Source organism: Hemitrygon akajei, chromosome 17, assembly GCF_048418815.1.
Source record: "Hemitrygon akajei chromosome 17, sHemAka1.3, whole genome shotgun sequence".
Taxonomy (NCBI): Eukaryota; Metazoa; Chordata; class Chondrichthyes; order Myliobatiformes; family Dasyatidae; genus Hemitrygon; species Hemitrygon akajei.
Genome location: NC_133140.1, coordinates 58,937,278 through 58,950,955, shown reverse-complemented (window position 1 = coordinate 58,950,955; position 13,678 = coordinate 58,937,278).

Below are 13,678 nucleotides of genomic sequence, written 5' to 3'. Positions count from 1 at the left end.
CCACAGGCTCTCTCTCTCTCTCTCTCCCTGATAAGGGAGAAAGAGGTGTCTCCATTTCACAGTGAGAGAGGTGACATAACAAACAACTCGCTGGTTTACGATGTTAACAGTCCATTGCATCACTTTTTTCAAGCTCTGTGCCCAAAGATCTCGGGTTCTGGGCACACAGCCGTAGATCTTTCGACTCCCCCGATGACACACGGATCTCCTGCCGTCTCCAGGGCCCCCGACATCCTAGGCCTCCAAAGGCGAGCCGAACTCTTAGGCCGAGCCCTTCGCGTACCGAACAACGGCCAGTTGTGAAACCCCAAGAGTGGGTCCCATTCCCGCAAAGAACCATAGTCAGCATGTAACTCCAGGTCAGGGTCTTCAAAAGAACCCTGAAAGGGAAAAATAGAGAATTTAAAGATGGAAATAGAGCTGTTTCCGAAGTTGCAAGCAAAGGAGTTGCTGTTAGGCACCATTAACCCTCCTAAAACCAGATTTTGTCTGGTCTTGAAGCCTTTGCTACATTAAATGCCCTAAGCCATCATGGGGAGAGGATTTGGCCAAAGGCCGGATTCTATGAGAAGCGTTCTTGAAGGGATGGCCAAGTTGGACTAATGGGCACTTCTAGCTGAACCTGACCTTCTCCTCCCGTTTGTTGCTGCACTGTTCAGCACCATTCATGACTGAATGTGGTAGTTTGCCAAGCTTTGATCTGTATTGAACCAGAATTGATTGTCCGATCACTTGACTGCCCAATGCCTGTTATATTTGCTCTACTGTAGGATTGAATTGTGTGTAACGGCTTCATCAATTTGCTGCCACTTGTTTGGACCGCTCCTGGTATGCTGTTCTCTGTTCGTCATTGACTATAATAGCAGAGTGAGGGAAATTACAGCCCAGCAAAGTAGGATTGTGTTGCAACAGAGTCCTGATGCTTTCCTGATGGACTACTAGCTTTGTCACTTAAAAATAAAGATTTCCAAAGCATCTAGTTTTACTTCCTGCAGTCTAGAGAGGCTGAACATTAGGTTTTGTGAATGGTTAGAAAATGCCCACCCACAGATAAGCTACCCATCTGTCTCATCACACACCTTCTTCCCCACCCGGGCAAGGGTCTGCAGCTCCCATGCAGTTCTCACCAGTCACAAAGCTAGAAGTGGAGGCCAGTCACTCTCGATCCTAAAATCAGCCTCTGAAAAATATTTGACAAGCACACCCACCAATAACCAAGAGGAAATGTTTCCTCAAGAGAATTGGTTTACCCTAAGCAAAAAGGCAGATTTAAATCTGTACCATCTGCTTCAATAATATCAGACTACCAGGCATCATAAAGTGACATACAGAGTCAGCATCAGGCATCCCAACTATGAAAAGTGACAGCACTTCCTTGTACCTCAGCATTAAACTGACTCAAGATCCCTAAAGAGACTCCCTGCTGGCACGTGGGGTTTTTATAAAGTAATCTTTTGATCATAATGCGCTCCTTTCCCCAGCCTTTTCCTTATAGACCAGCAATTCTTCCTCCAAGTATTTTATTGCTTCCCTTTGAAAGCAACTAGCTAATCACATCCACTACTTTTTCAGCTAGTGAATTCCTAATCACAACTACTTCCTTTTCTCAAGAATAATCAATTTCCATGTCTCAAAATGAACATTAAATTGTCTTGTCCCTAAAATTTGAGGGAAAATTTTACTTCAGGAAATAAATCTCAGTTTTTTAAGAATCTGTACCCTTGTGGTTTTAAAATCTCAAACGTACAACTTTCCAAATTTCAAATTGTAGGAGGCATGTATCTAGCTTTTGTCTGTCTGTATTGTATTTTGCATTGTGCATTTATTATGGGTCATGGTAATTTGTCATGTAGTTGGGGCATGGTAGAAGCAAATGAGCATAGTTTCAAATTCACACTTTGTCCTAGTTAGCTAGTTTAGTTTAGTTGAGAGGAAGTGAGCAGGGGATAATTTTTTTTTTGTTGACCTCTAATTACTCTTATTCCACTTATTTTGCTAATTTTGGTTATGCTCATTTTTGATATCGCTTTAAGATCATTTGTCTTTGCTGGTTTCATAACAAAGGATCAAGCGTACTCCTTTTTGACTTAGAACGCATTTATTTGGAAGCACGTCAGTGTTGGGTCCCTTGCTCAGCCTCTAAGCGGTATTGTTTTTTTCAAGTAACTGCTACAGTTAATTTATAATCATATTTCACTATTTTCCTCCTTTTTCTTTACACTACATACAGTACTATCCCCTTTGCTGGCCAACAGAGAGCTTCTGTTAGCTGCTCCTGTATCTGTGCCTATGGCCCACAGCAATGCTTTGAAATCTTCTCATTCATTCAGCTAGTTATACCATGCCTGGTGTAAAAATAGTCACTTTTTGATGTGCTTTCAATTATATAAGATTACATACAAGTCCCCTTTTGTTTAAACCTATTAAAAAGCCCCTGTCAAGAACAAAATAACTTTCCATAATTTGATAATCTGGTTTTGGTGTATTCTGAATCTCAGTCGTGCTCAAATGCTGGAAGTTAGTACTTCCTTCCTAGCTTTGCACACTCTTATCAAACAAGCACCCTACCACTTGATTCCTCTTGGCTCCATTCCAGACAACTAAATTTATTTTTAGTGACATTTCCCCATACAAGTGTTATAAAATGCGTAACTTACAGATGTAGCAATACATTGTACAGTTTTACCTGAATCTCTTAATGCAAAATCAAGCAGTTTTATTAACAGATCCGAATCTTTGAAAATTACTTACATTTCTGGTGTCCTCCCTTGTTTATTAAATTCAAATTCCTTTATCTGTGCTGCAGTGCATTAAAAGCAGAAATGGCCAAACAACTGCAGAAAAATCACAGCAAATGAGTTACAAAGCCATAGTTCCACCTGCTTTTTCAAAACTATCATACCAGACTGTCTCTCAAAATGAAAGTTGTCTATACTTTGACATCACTTAAAATTATTTCTGTCAGACATTTGATAGTTAGTAGATTAGCATAAAATAAAGCAAATGTCCATCAACCTGATTTAATCTTAAATTTCCCCTTGGTTTAGGGCCACCAGCAATGGAAATAATTGTCAACATTATCAGTGATGTCCACATCTTGTGAATAAATAACTTGATAAAAGAGCTTACAAAGACATGTAGTCTTCAGTTATCAAGTGAAGACAAAATTAAATTTGAATCATTCAAAATTCTTTAAAAAACCATTGACTTGTCTGGAACTGAAATTTCTATTGTCCAAGCTAAATAAAATGCACACTAATGAAACCATTGTCAATTTGGTTCCATAGCCTTATTGATGCCTGGACTCCAGTTTCATATCTTCACTTGGAGCCCCAACTCCAAGCTGAAATCAGGTACGTAGTTTGAATTCCAGATTTGTGCCAAATACAGTGTATCCTTCCTTCTCATAGTTGACGAGATGTCTATTTGGTAGCTTTTCAATATACAGTGAATTCTGGTTAATTGGGATCAATACATTTTGGCCCAATTCAGCGGTTGCCCTGATTAGCTGAAGTTTCAAGGATGTATTTAAAGAGCTGTTATAAAAACAAACTATCATTTAAATGAGTAACAAATTATGTATTTCAATAAAGTACAGAACAAATTAGAGCTCTATCAATACTACCACAATTTTATAGAACTGTGTATTAGTTCCTAATAGTTAGCAACAGAGGAATTCATCCATTATATGCTGCTGTGTTCTTTTGATTTACTGTAAATGAAAAAAATCAGTGCTGACTCCAAGTGCAAATAATGGACTGCCTTCATACAATGATGCCGATGATTGCATTCTCCAAATCTTCATTTTCTTTTTAACATTCAAGGGTGATTGTCGATACCTTCATATTCTTCATGGTTCCCAACTTGTTGAAGTAGTGAAGTCATTTCATTTCACTCCTGGCTATTGCTGGCATCTCCAAGCCTGAATGCTTAAATCTGCAGTGAGCAAAACAGTTCTGAATTATTTTACTGCTTATTTCTCGCCAACTATCAGCGACAAAGATCACTGCTCTTTAAGCACAAGCACACACAACCAATGCAATTTAAAACTGTTCTAAGCACAGTGCACACACAAGCCACACAAATGCACACGCCTGTCATTTAATTAGAAACTGTTCGGCAACAGACTCCTGACCCAATTAAGTGACATAGTGTTCTAAATAAATGAAGAGAACCCCTGCGATCTTGTTGATTAGCTTTTGTTCTTTAAAAGTTGGCCCAAATAAGTGGCTGCCCCGATTAACCAATAGCCCAATTAACCAGTAATGTGCTGAAAAACACAGCTATAAATTTAAAAGTTAATTTCTCTTTTGAGTTTTTAAAGCCCCCAAAATTTCCTGAAGGTTTAACCTGACGAAGGGTCTCAGCCCGAAACGTCGACAGTGCTTCTCCTTATAGATGCTGCCTGGCCTGCTGTGTTCCACCAGCATTTTGTGTGCGTTGTTTCCCGAAGGTTTCACCAGCTTTGACCCATAATCAAATCAGGTCAGGTTTATTGTCAGATGCACAGATATCATGAAATACAGTGAAAGACATGCATCACAGGCTTATTGGTACAAAGAATACATAGAATATAAACATTACAGAAATTACTCACACAATTACACCCACAGTGAAATAAGGCTTTGCAAATGCAGGATCTTGGTGAAAACAAACAGACACAAATAAGGACAAGACCATTGTTGTAGTCCATTGCTGAGGTAAGGTTAGTGTTATACGGGCAGGTTCAAGAACTTGATGGATTTGGAAAAGCAACTGTACTTGAACCTGGTGGTGTTGGTCTTCAGACTTCTGTATCTCCTGTCTCACCGAAGTATTGAGGTGAGGGTATAATCAGGATCCAGATAATAGATGCCACCTTCTTGAGGTAGCACTTGCTGTAGGTGCTGACAGTGGTGGTGTCCAAAAGCCCCCTAGCCTTGTATTCACAAGTACCAAACGATGGTTTTTCTCTTGATAACTGGCTTGTTCGAATAAGCTTAAATTAGAGGGGAAAACTCCATTTTGTTTCTATAAGATAGATTCTTGGCCCGACAATCTGTCTCATAATGATGTCGCACCTTATAGCCTGCCTGCACTTCACTTTCTCTGTAACTCTTCGTTCTGCACTCTGTTACTGTTTTACCTTGTACTGCCTCGTGCACTGTGTAATGATTTGATCTGTATGACCTGTATGCAAGACAAGCTTTTCACTGTGTTGCAATACAATAAACCAATTCCGGTATTCTATAGATTGATCCACTTCTAGAGACACGCAGTGGAGAGTATCCCAGCAGGCTGCAGCAAAGCCTGCTCTGGAAACACCAGTGCTCAGGAATGGAGGAGTCCACAGAGAGTGGTGGATACAGCCCAGTTTATCACAGGCAAAGCTCTCCCCACCACTGACCACATTCACATGGAGTCATGCCAAAAGAAAGCAACATCCATCATCAAAAACCCAACTTACATGCTATGTTCTCTTCTCGCTGCTACTATTGGGCAGGAGCTACAGAATCCTGATGGAGAACTCTGAACTGATCCTACAATCTACAGACCCACTTTCAAGGACTCATTACACTCACGTTCTCAGTATTATTATTTCTTTTTTATTTGCACATTTTGTCAATTTTTGCACATTGGTTGTTTTTCACTCTTTGCTTATGCATAATTTTTCACGAATACTACTGTATTTCTTTACAAACATGAGGAAATCTGCATAGATGCTGGAAAGCCAAGCAACACACACAAGATGCTGGAGGAACTCAGCAGGCCGGGCAGCATCTATGGAGAAGAGTAAACAGTCGATGTTTCGGGCCAAGACCCTTCAGTAGAACTGGAAAGGAAGGGGGAGAAGTCGGAGTAAGAAGGTGGGGGAGAGGAGGAAGAAGTACAAGGTGGCAGGTGACAGGTGAAGCCAGGAGAAGGGGACGGTGTGAAGTAAAGAGCTGGGAAGTTGATTGGTGAAATAGATATAGGACTAGAGAAGGGGGAATCTGACAGGAAAGGACGGAAGACCATGGAAGAGGGAGAAGCACTGGCGGAAGGTGCTGAGATAAGGAGATAATGACAGGGAGGTAAGGAGATAGGGTGACAGAAGGAAACAGGAATGGGGAATGGGAAAGGAGAGGAAAGGGGTAACCTACCAGATGTTCAAGAAGCCAATGTTCATGCCATCAGGTTGAAAGTTTCTCTAACATCTGGTAATTACACATCCCTCTCCTTCACCATTTCCCATTCGTGTTTCCCTCTCACATCTCCTCCTCTTATCTGCCTACCACTTCCCTCAGGTGCTCCTCCCCCTTCCCTTTCTTCCATGGACTTTTGTCCTCTCCTATCAGATTCCCCCTTCCCCAGCCCTGTATCTCTTCCACCAATCAACTTCCCAGCAATTTACTTCACCCCCTCCCCCTCTTCCAGCTTCACCAGTCACCTGCCACCTTGCACTTCCTCCTCCCCTCCCCAGCCTTGTTTCTCTGGTATTTTCCCCCTTCCTTTCCAGTTCTGATGAAGGGTCTCGGCCTGAAACGTCAACTGTTTACTATTTTCCGTAGATGCTGCCTGACCTGCTGAGTTCCTCCAGCACGTTGTGTGTGTTGTTCTGTATCTCTTTATTTCCTATAAATGCCTGCAATAAAATGAATCTCCTGATAGTATATGGTAACATAAACATTCTTTGATAATATATTTTACTTTGACACTATGATTTCGAATCTAGTTCTTCAAATAAAACTGATCATGTTTTTTCCTTGTCTGTGTGCAAATAATTCCATTTCCATTCCTCCTGTTTTTTTTTCAGCTGACATTTACTTGTTGTTCCAAAAGTCTCTCATTTTCAGTCTCTCCTGCCCTAGTGGTAGCTCCCATCTTGTGGTACAAGATGAGATGTTGTAAGCACATTTCTGCACCAAATCCACCCTCTGGCCAGCAGGAGACTGCACCTGCTTACCAGGACGTTAGGGTCCAGCATTGGTCAGGGCTTGGGAGAGAGCTCGCAGGAGAGAAGAAACAGTCCCTGAGCTCAAAGTATCGTCCCAAATGACTTTAATTATTTACCTGCTGGGGCTCTCCTGGACCATGAAGCAACTTTATGATGTGTTCTAGGTCGGGAAATCATCCATGTTTTCTCCAGACCTCCAAAATACAAAGTTAAAGATAGACTCTGCTGCCTGTCTATGGGGGATACGTCTATCAGGTCAACATCAAGAAGCGACAGGATGACAGCGGGATCAGATGTGGTAATTGAACACCCTCCCCTGCCCTGACTTCTGCTGCTGGCTGGTCAGAGTTAATACTGTATCTTCACTGATTCAGTTTGAGTTTGTCGTCTTTCCTCACAATTCACATTCTCTGTTCTGAACAAGTTAAAATAGCTTATTGTTAATCCATTTTCTAGTCAATTTAAAATCCCAAAGATATCAATTATGTCACTTTTCAACTTACTCTTTTCCAGTAAGATTTTAAATTGACCATATTATTCCTCATAATCTAATCTCTCTCAATCATTATGGTCATTCTCTTCTGAATTTTTAGCAAGGAGTGACCACAATTGTGTGTAGTATTCTGAATATGACTACATTAATGATTTATTAAGTCGAGTAATTACCTCACAATTTAATTTCAATGTCTTAATGCATTTCATAGGGAAAAATGATTACACCCCCATATATAGGCCAGTAAATAAATAAAAGGCATTATGTGTCTTTTTTCTCTCACCGGATTATATCAAAGAAGGCAATGAATAGAAGAGTGCTGAAGGTTTTGTTGGAAGGAAGAGCACCATTTCTCATTAGTCATGAAGACATTTGTTTATAAAACCATGAGATCAAGAAAAAAATAGCATGACTAGGTGGGGAGAGATGGGAAGAACAAATAATCATGTCCATTACGTACTTGCTTCTTAAGGTAATGCTGCATATCCCTACGGGAGCTTGGGAAATGTTAATAATGTATAATGGAAATAGGTTTGGAGGAAGGAGAAAATACCAAGAGCAATTTATTCAGTTTTTAAAATATTTGATAAATAAAAATTTTTAAATCTGTGCAACGCCATAGTTTTGTTCTAAAAGTTGTTAATATTCTTACTTCGTCACTTGGTTGCTCCAGTATTTTTTCGTGTTACAATAGTGGAAAAACATGTTTAACCATGCATAATACACATCAAAGCAAAATATATTACAATAAAATTCACTGTCCAAAATGTACACAGAACAGTTTTAAGGATCTCCTTTCCCTTGTTCTATTAGCTTATTAAACTTTAATGACATGATTTATATTGAAGTACATTAGTTATTCCTCTTTAAGAAAATCAATTTACATTAAAATTATATCTAATGGCAATATGCTCAGCATGTATTCCACATTCATACACTGCTCCAGTATTGTCAAATATATGCAGGAGAACATATTCACCAATTTGTTGTATAAAAAAATTGAAGCTAATCTGCAAAAATATAAGCAGTTCTCCACTTAAAGTTAACACAAAGTACACTGCAGATGCTGTGGTCAAATCAAGTCCTGGCCTTGACTGTGTTGACTGCTCCTTTCAACGGATGCTGCCCGACCTGCTGAGTTCATCCAGCTTGTTTGTACGTCTCCACTTAAAGTTGTAGGCCTCAGAATTCAACCATGCAACAATCCATATCTGAACACGGTAGTACCTGATGCTCATTTGTAGCATGAGATGCTCAGATGCTGTGTTGGGATTCAGCCAGTCTGTTTGCCATTTCTTTTGCTTACCAGAAGTATGTTGAGAAGGCAGATTGTGTCATCAGTCAACGTACTGAATTGATTCCAATGCTGTCAAAGCAGACTGCAGCGTTACAATCATTGCTGTGCGTCTAAGTGCAAGGATGGTCCAATCTTTACCATTTCACACCTCTAAGCCATGTTTGTTGGCAGCGTTTTCACTGAAACAGTTATCTAATGCTGGCTAGATCAAAGCATAGCTTTACACCCTTCCTGACCCTGTGTCATTCTACAGGAGCTATAATTCTGAACTCCAAAGCTTCAATAGATCTCTGTTGCTCTGACACATAGATAATATAGTCATCAGTTCCCCAGGAGTGCAACTGGGATGGAAAATCAGATAACGATTAGTCACCACACATATACTAACACAAGGAAACAGTCCAAGTAATAATAGTACTTCTTTTCGGTCAGGCCCTCCAGTTTCCCAACGTTCAACAAGGGTTACACTGCTTACACTGCTCTACTGTGGGTTTTATACCTGGGGAATGGGAAAGAAGGAAATGGCAGGTAACTTAGAATCAATACTTTGTCAACACAGTAATGTAAACAGCAAATACCTCCAAAGATACTTGATGGACATGTTTCAAACAGGATGAAAGAAATTGTAGCCATCAGTGTCAATGGAAGAATATGTGGGACTAAAGGTAGACAAATCCTCAGACAAGGGCTTCCGCTGAACCCTGGTGCTCCGCAAGAGCTCACTCAAGGTTCCACGAGAGATTGTGATTAAAGAAAATAAACACCATCTTTTGAACTTTGCGCAACATGTGATGCTAGAGCTCACAGTGGTGGGCTGTGACCGAGCAGACCCATAAGAGATGTTTCAGTCCAGTGTGGCAGTGCGCAGTAGGGCCGTGTTTATTTGGTCGAGTCCATTCTCAGTTGTTGATGCGAGATAGGGGAGGCCATTGATAGTTGGTGAGAGGTGAATTGCATGAAGGGGAGGACAGTAGGCTGAGGAGGAGCGTGAAGTGCGTTTTATGAGCATTGAATGGACTCACTTATTTTTATATTTTATTAAACCCTGTGTTTTACAGAGATGTCAGGTGGTCCAAAGTGATGATTTTTGAATTCTAGTCTTCCGAGTCATTTCACTGCATGAGTGCAACAACGGACACAGAAACACCCGTCTTTACAATGAAAGGCACTTATCAATATATGTGTTTTACATGGACTGGTGATCCAAGTTGTCCGATTTCCTTGTGCCTCATCCGTGACAAACAACTTATAAATGCAGCAATGGCTCCAGCAAAATTAAAGACAGGTAACGACAAATCACAGCCATGACACATAAAAGTGCTGATTATTTTAAACAGCTATTGGAATCACAAAACAAAAAGAGTAACAATTTTGTTAATGAAGCCACAGTCAGTAAAAGAGTACAGGAATTAGGCCACTTAGTAGTAGAACTTATTGCCCAGAAAAGGAAAAGTCACATAATTGGTGAGAACCTAATAATGCCAGCATGTAAAATTATAGTGGATAAAATGTTAGGACAAGACACAGTATGAGAAATTGAAAAGGTTTCACGCTCAATAATGATGAAGGCTGGTTCTTCACTTGTGAAGATCAGGAAGGAAAAAGAATCCTCAGGAGCAACCGCATGATCGCTGGTGACTGTGGAGGTGAATTCTGGAGCTGCAGACTCTGGAACAGTAGGGAGACGGAAGCAGCTGGGAAGCAGGTGTTTAGGTAGTAGGATCCCTCCTGTGTCTCCTCTTCTCTTCAGCAGTCACTCTTCTGGATGCTCCAAATCTCTTGACTGCTCCGTGGATCATCTTCCACTGCTGCTTGGGCTTGAGAGTGAGGAAGGACCAGGAAGTCTCAAGTCTTATTCAAAACCACTTGGAAGAACGACAGAACAAAATTGAACAGTATTTTTCCTCCCTTTCAACACAAGTATATGACTGGGTCCGGGATCCTTTCTCTGAATCTTCTGCTCAGCCTGAGAACTTGCCTTTTGAAGAAGAGATTTATGAGATGCCGTCTGGTCGTGCACTCAAGATGAGATTTATTGACCTGCCACTGGACAAGTTTTGGATTTCTGTGAAAGAAGAGTATTCTGCCATTCATAGGAAAGCAATTAACATTTTGCTGCAGTTTTCAACTTCTTACATGTTTCTTCTTGTTTAACAAGCATCGAGAGCAAGGATAGAAATTGTCTCAGTTCAGTTGAAGGTGAAATCTGTGTGTGTTCATCTCAAGTTCAACCCAGAATTGAGTATTTTACGGCAATAAACAAGCACAGGTTTCATGTTAGGCCTATACGTCAGCCTGATCCTGCCACTTAGTAAGAAAATGTTCTTTTCAAAGTCTTGTGTAAAATTGTATCTTAGGCTATACTTTTATTCATATTGTATTGGTTTATGGTTTTCAGTGACTTTACTCTTCAACATTGTCAATAATTTTTTTAAAAGTTGTAAATAGCATTAATTAAAATCAATTTACAACCTTTATTTAAATTAAATCTATTGAGCCTCCCTTTAGAAAAATTAAATCCCATTTTGGCTTAAGCCAGTTATTTAATGGAAATATATTATGTTTGTCTCATGAGTTTTTAAAATTTATGAAAAGGGATGGTTTCAGAGGAATGGAAGGTTGCAAATGTCACTCCAATCTTTAAGAAGGGGAAAAGGCAAAAGAGAGGAAACTATAGGCCAGTTAGCCTAACCTCAGCAGTTGGGAAAGTGTTGGAGTCTGTTATTAAGGATGAGGTTTTGAGGTACTTGGAGACTAATGATAAAAATAAGTCAAAGTCAGCATGGTTTCTGTAAAGGAAAATCTTGCCTGACAAATCTGTTAGAGTTCTTCGAGAAAGTAACAAGCAAGGTGGACAAAGGAGAGGTAGTAGATGTCATTTACTTGGATTTTCAGAAGGCATTTGCTAAGGTGCCTCACATGAGACTGCTTAACAAGACAAAATCCTATGGTGTTACAGGAAAGATACTGGCATGGACAGTGGATTGGCTGACAGGCAGGAGGCAGCAAGTGGGAATAAAAGGGGCCTTTCTGTTTGGCTGCCAGTGACTAGTGGTGTTCCTCAGGGGTCAGTATTGGGACTGCTACTTTTCACATTGTCAGTGATATGGATAATGGAATTGATGGCTTTGTGGCAAAGTCTGCAGATGATACAAAGATGGGTGGAGGGGTAGGTAGTGCTGAGGAAGCAATCTGATTGCAGCAGGACCTAGACAATTTGGAAGAATGGGGAAAAATGGCAGATGGAACACAGTGTTGGGAAATGTATGATATTGCATTTTGATAGAAGGAAAAATAGCACAGACTATTATCTAAATGAGGAGAAGGTTCAAACATCAGAGTTGCAGAGGGACTTGAGAGTCCTTGTGCAAGACTCCCAGAAGGTTAAATTACAGGTTGAGTCTGTGATAAAGAAGGCAAATGCAATGTTGGCATTTATTTCAAGGGGAATAGAATATAAAATCAAGGAGATAATGCTGAGGCTTTATAAGACTCTAGTCAGGCTGCACTGGAGCTATTGTCAACAGTTTTGGGCCCCATATCTCAGAAAGGATGTGCTGCCATTGGAGATGGTCCAGAGGAGGTTCACGAGGATTATTCTGGGAATGAAGGGGTTAACATATGACACCCCCCCCCCCCCCTTTTGAGATCTGTTTTGGGCCTGTACTCACTGGAAGTTAGAAGTAAGCAGAGGGATCTCATTGAAACCTACCGCATGTTGAAAGGACTAGATAGAGTGGATGTTTCGGGGGGGGGGGGGCATCCAGAACTAGAGGGCATGGCCTCAAAATTGAGGGGCAACCTTTTGGAACAGAGGTAAGGAGTCAATTTTTTTTACCACAGAGTAGTGAATATTTGGAACGTTCTGCCACACACTGCTGTGGAGGCCAAGTCAGTGGGTATATTTGAGGTGGAAGTTGATTGTTCCCTAGTTGGTCAGGGCATCAAAGGATATGGTGAGAAGGCAGGTGTGTGGGATTGAGTGGGATCCGGGATCAGCCATGATGGAATGGCAGAGCAGACTTGATGGGCTGAATGGCCTAATTCTGCTCCTATGTCTTATGGAAAGAAAGAGAATAATTTTGAGAAAGGTAAGCTAAGCTTAACTACCAGTTTTTTTTTCAAGAAAAGTTGGCTAAAAATTCACTGTCTACACGGAAGAGCATTGACAATTATTTTTGGATTATTATACCTACAACTGACGGATCAGTGTACCGTCAGCTGTATATTTAATAATTTTTATGCAGGGCTTCCCCGAGACCTGAAAAAGGGTTCCTCCAGAGATAGTGAAACCGTTGACTGAAGTTTTGAAAACTCACTGAGTTCCAGTAAAGTATCAGAGGACTGAAGAACAATAAATTCAATTCAACTATAGAAGCGCTGTCTTGTTGAATAAAGGCAAACAAGACAGCATTTCTATAGGGTCAAGGTGCAAAGACGCATTATCAATAGTCACACACAGTAAGCACACACAAGATCCACACCCCACCCTGTGACGCCACGTCTTGATGACCAATCTTCGCACATACAGGTCAACAAACCCATATAGAATATTAGTAACAATACAATAACGCAGAATATGCATATATATAGTCCAGATGCCCCGGCCCACTGATATCATCTGTTGACCGGCCCCCAAAGCTTGACCATGGCTTTGAGGCCCAGTTGTTGCCCGGATGCCCGACTCCCATTTGGCGAATCCGTGGCTTTGAGGCCCATTCCCTCACACATACAAGCACATATAGAATATTAGTGAAGACACAACTAATACGTGTATATAGTCCAGACCCCTCAGTCCATTGGAAATCTTGGGTCACCACAACAGCACTCTGACTGCCCCGGTAGAGCGCACTGGCTCGGACACCTCTCCCGCTGGCAGCTGAAAAGCAAGCGACCATGCAGCTTAAGGCCCTGAGTCCACTGGGTGCAGCCAAACACGAAAAATCTGCATTCAGCAACAACAGAGCTCGTC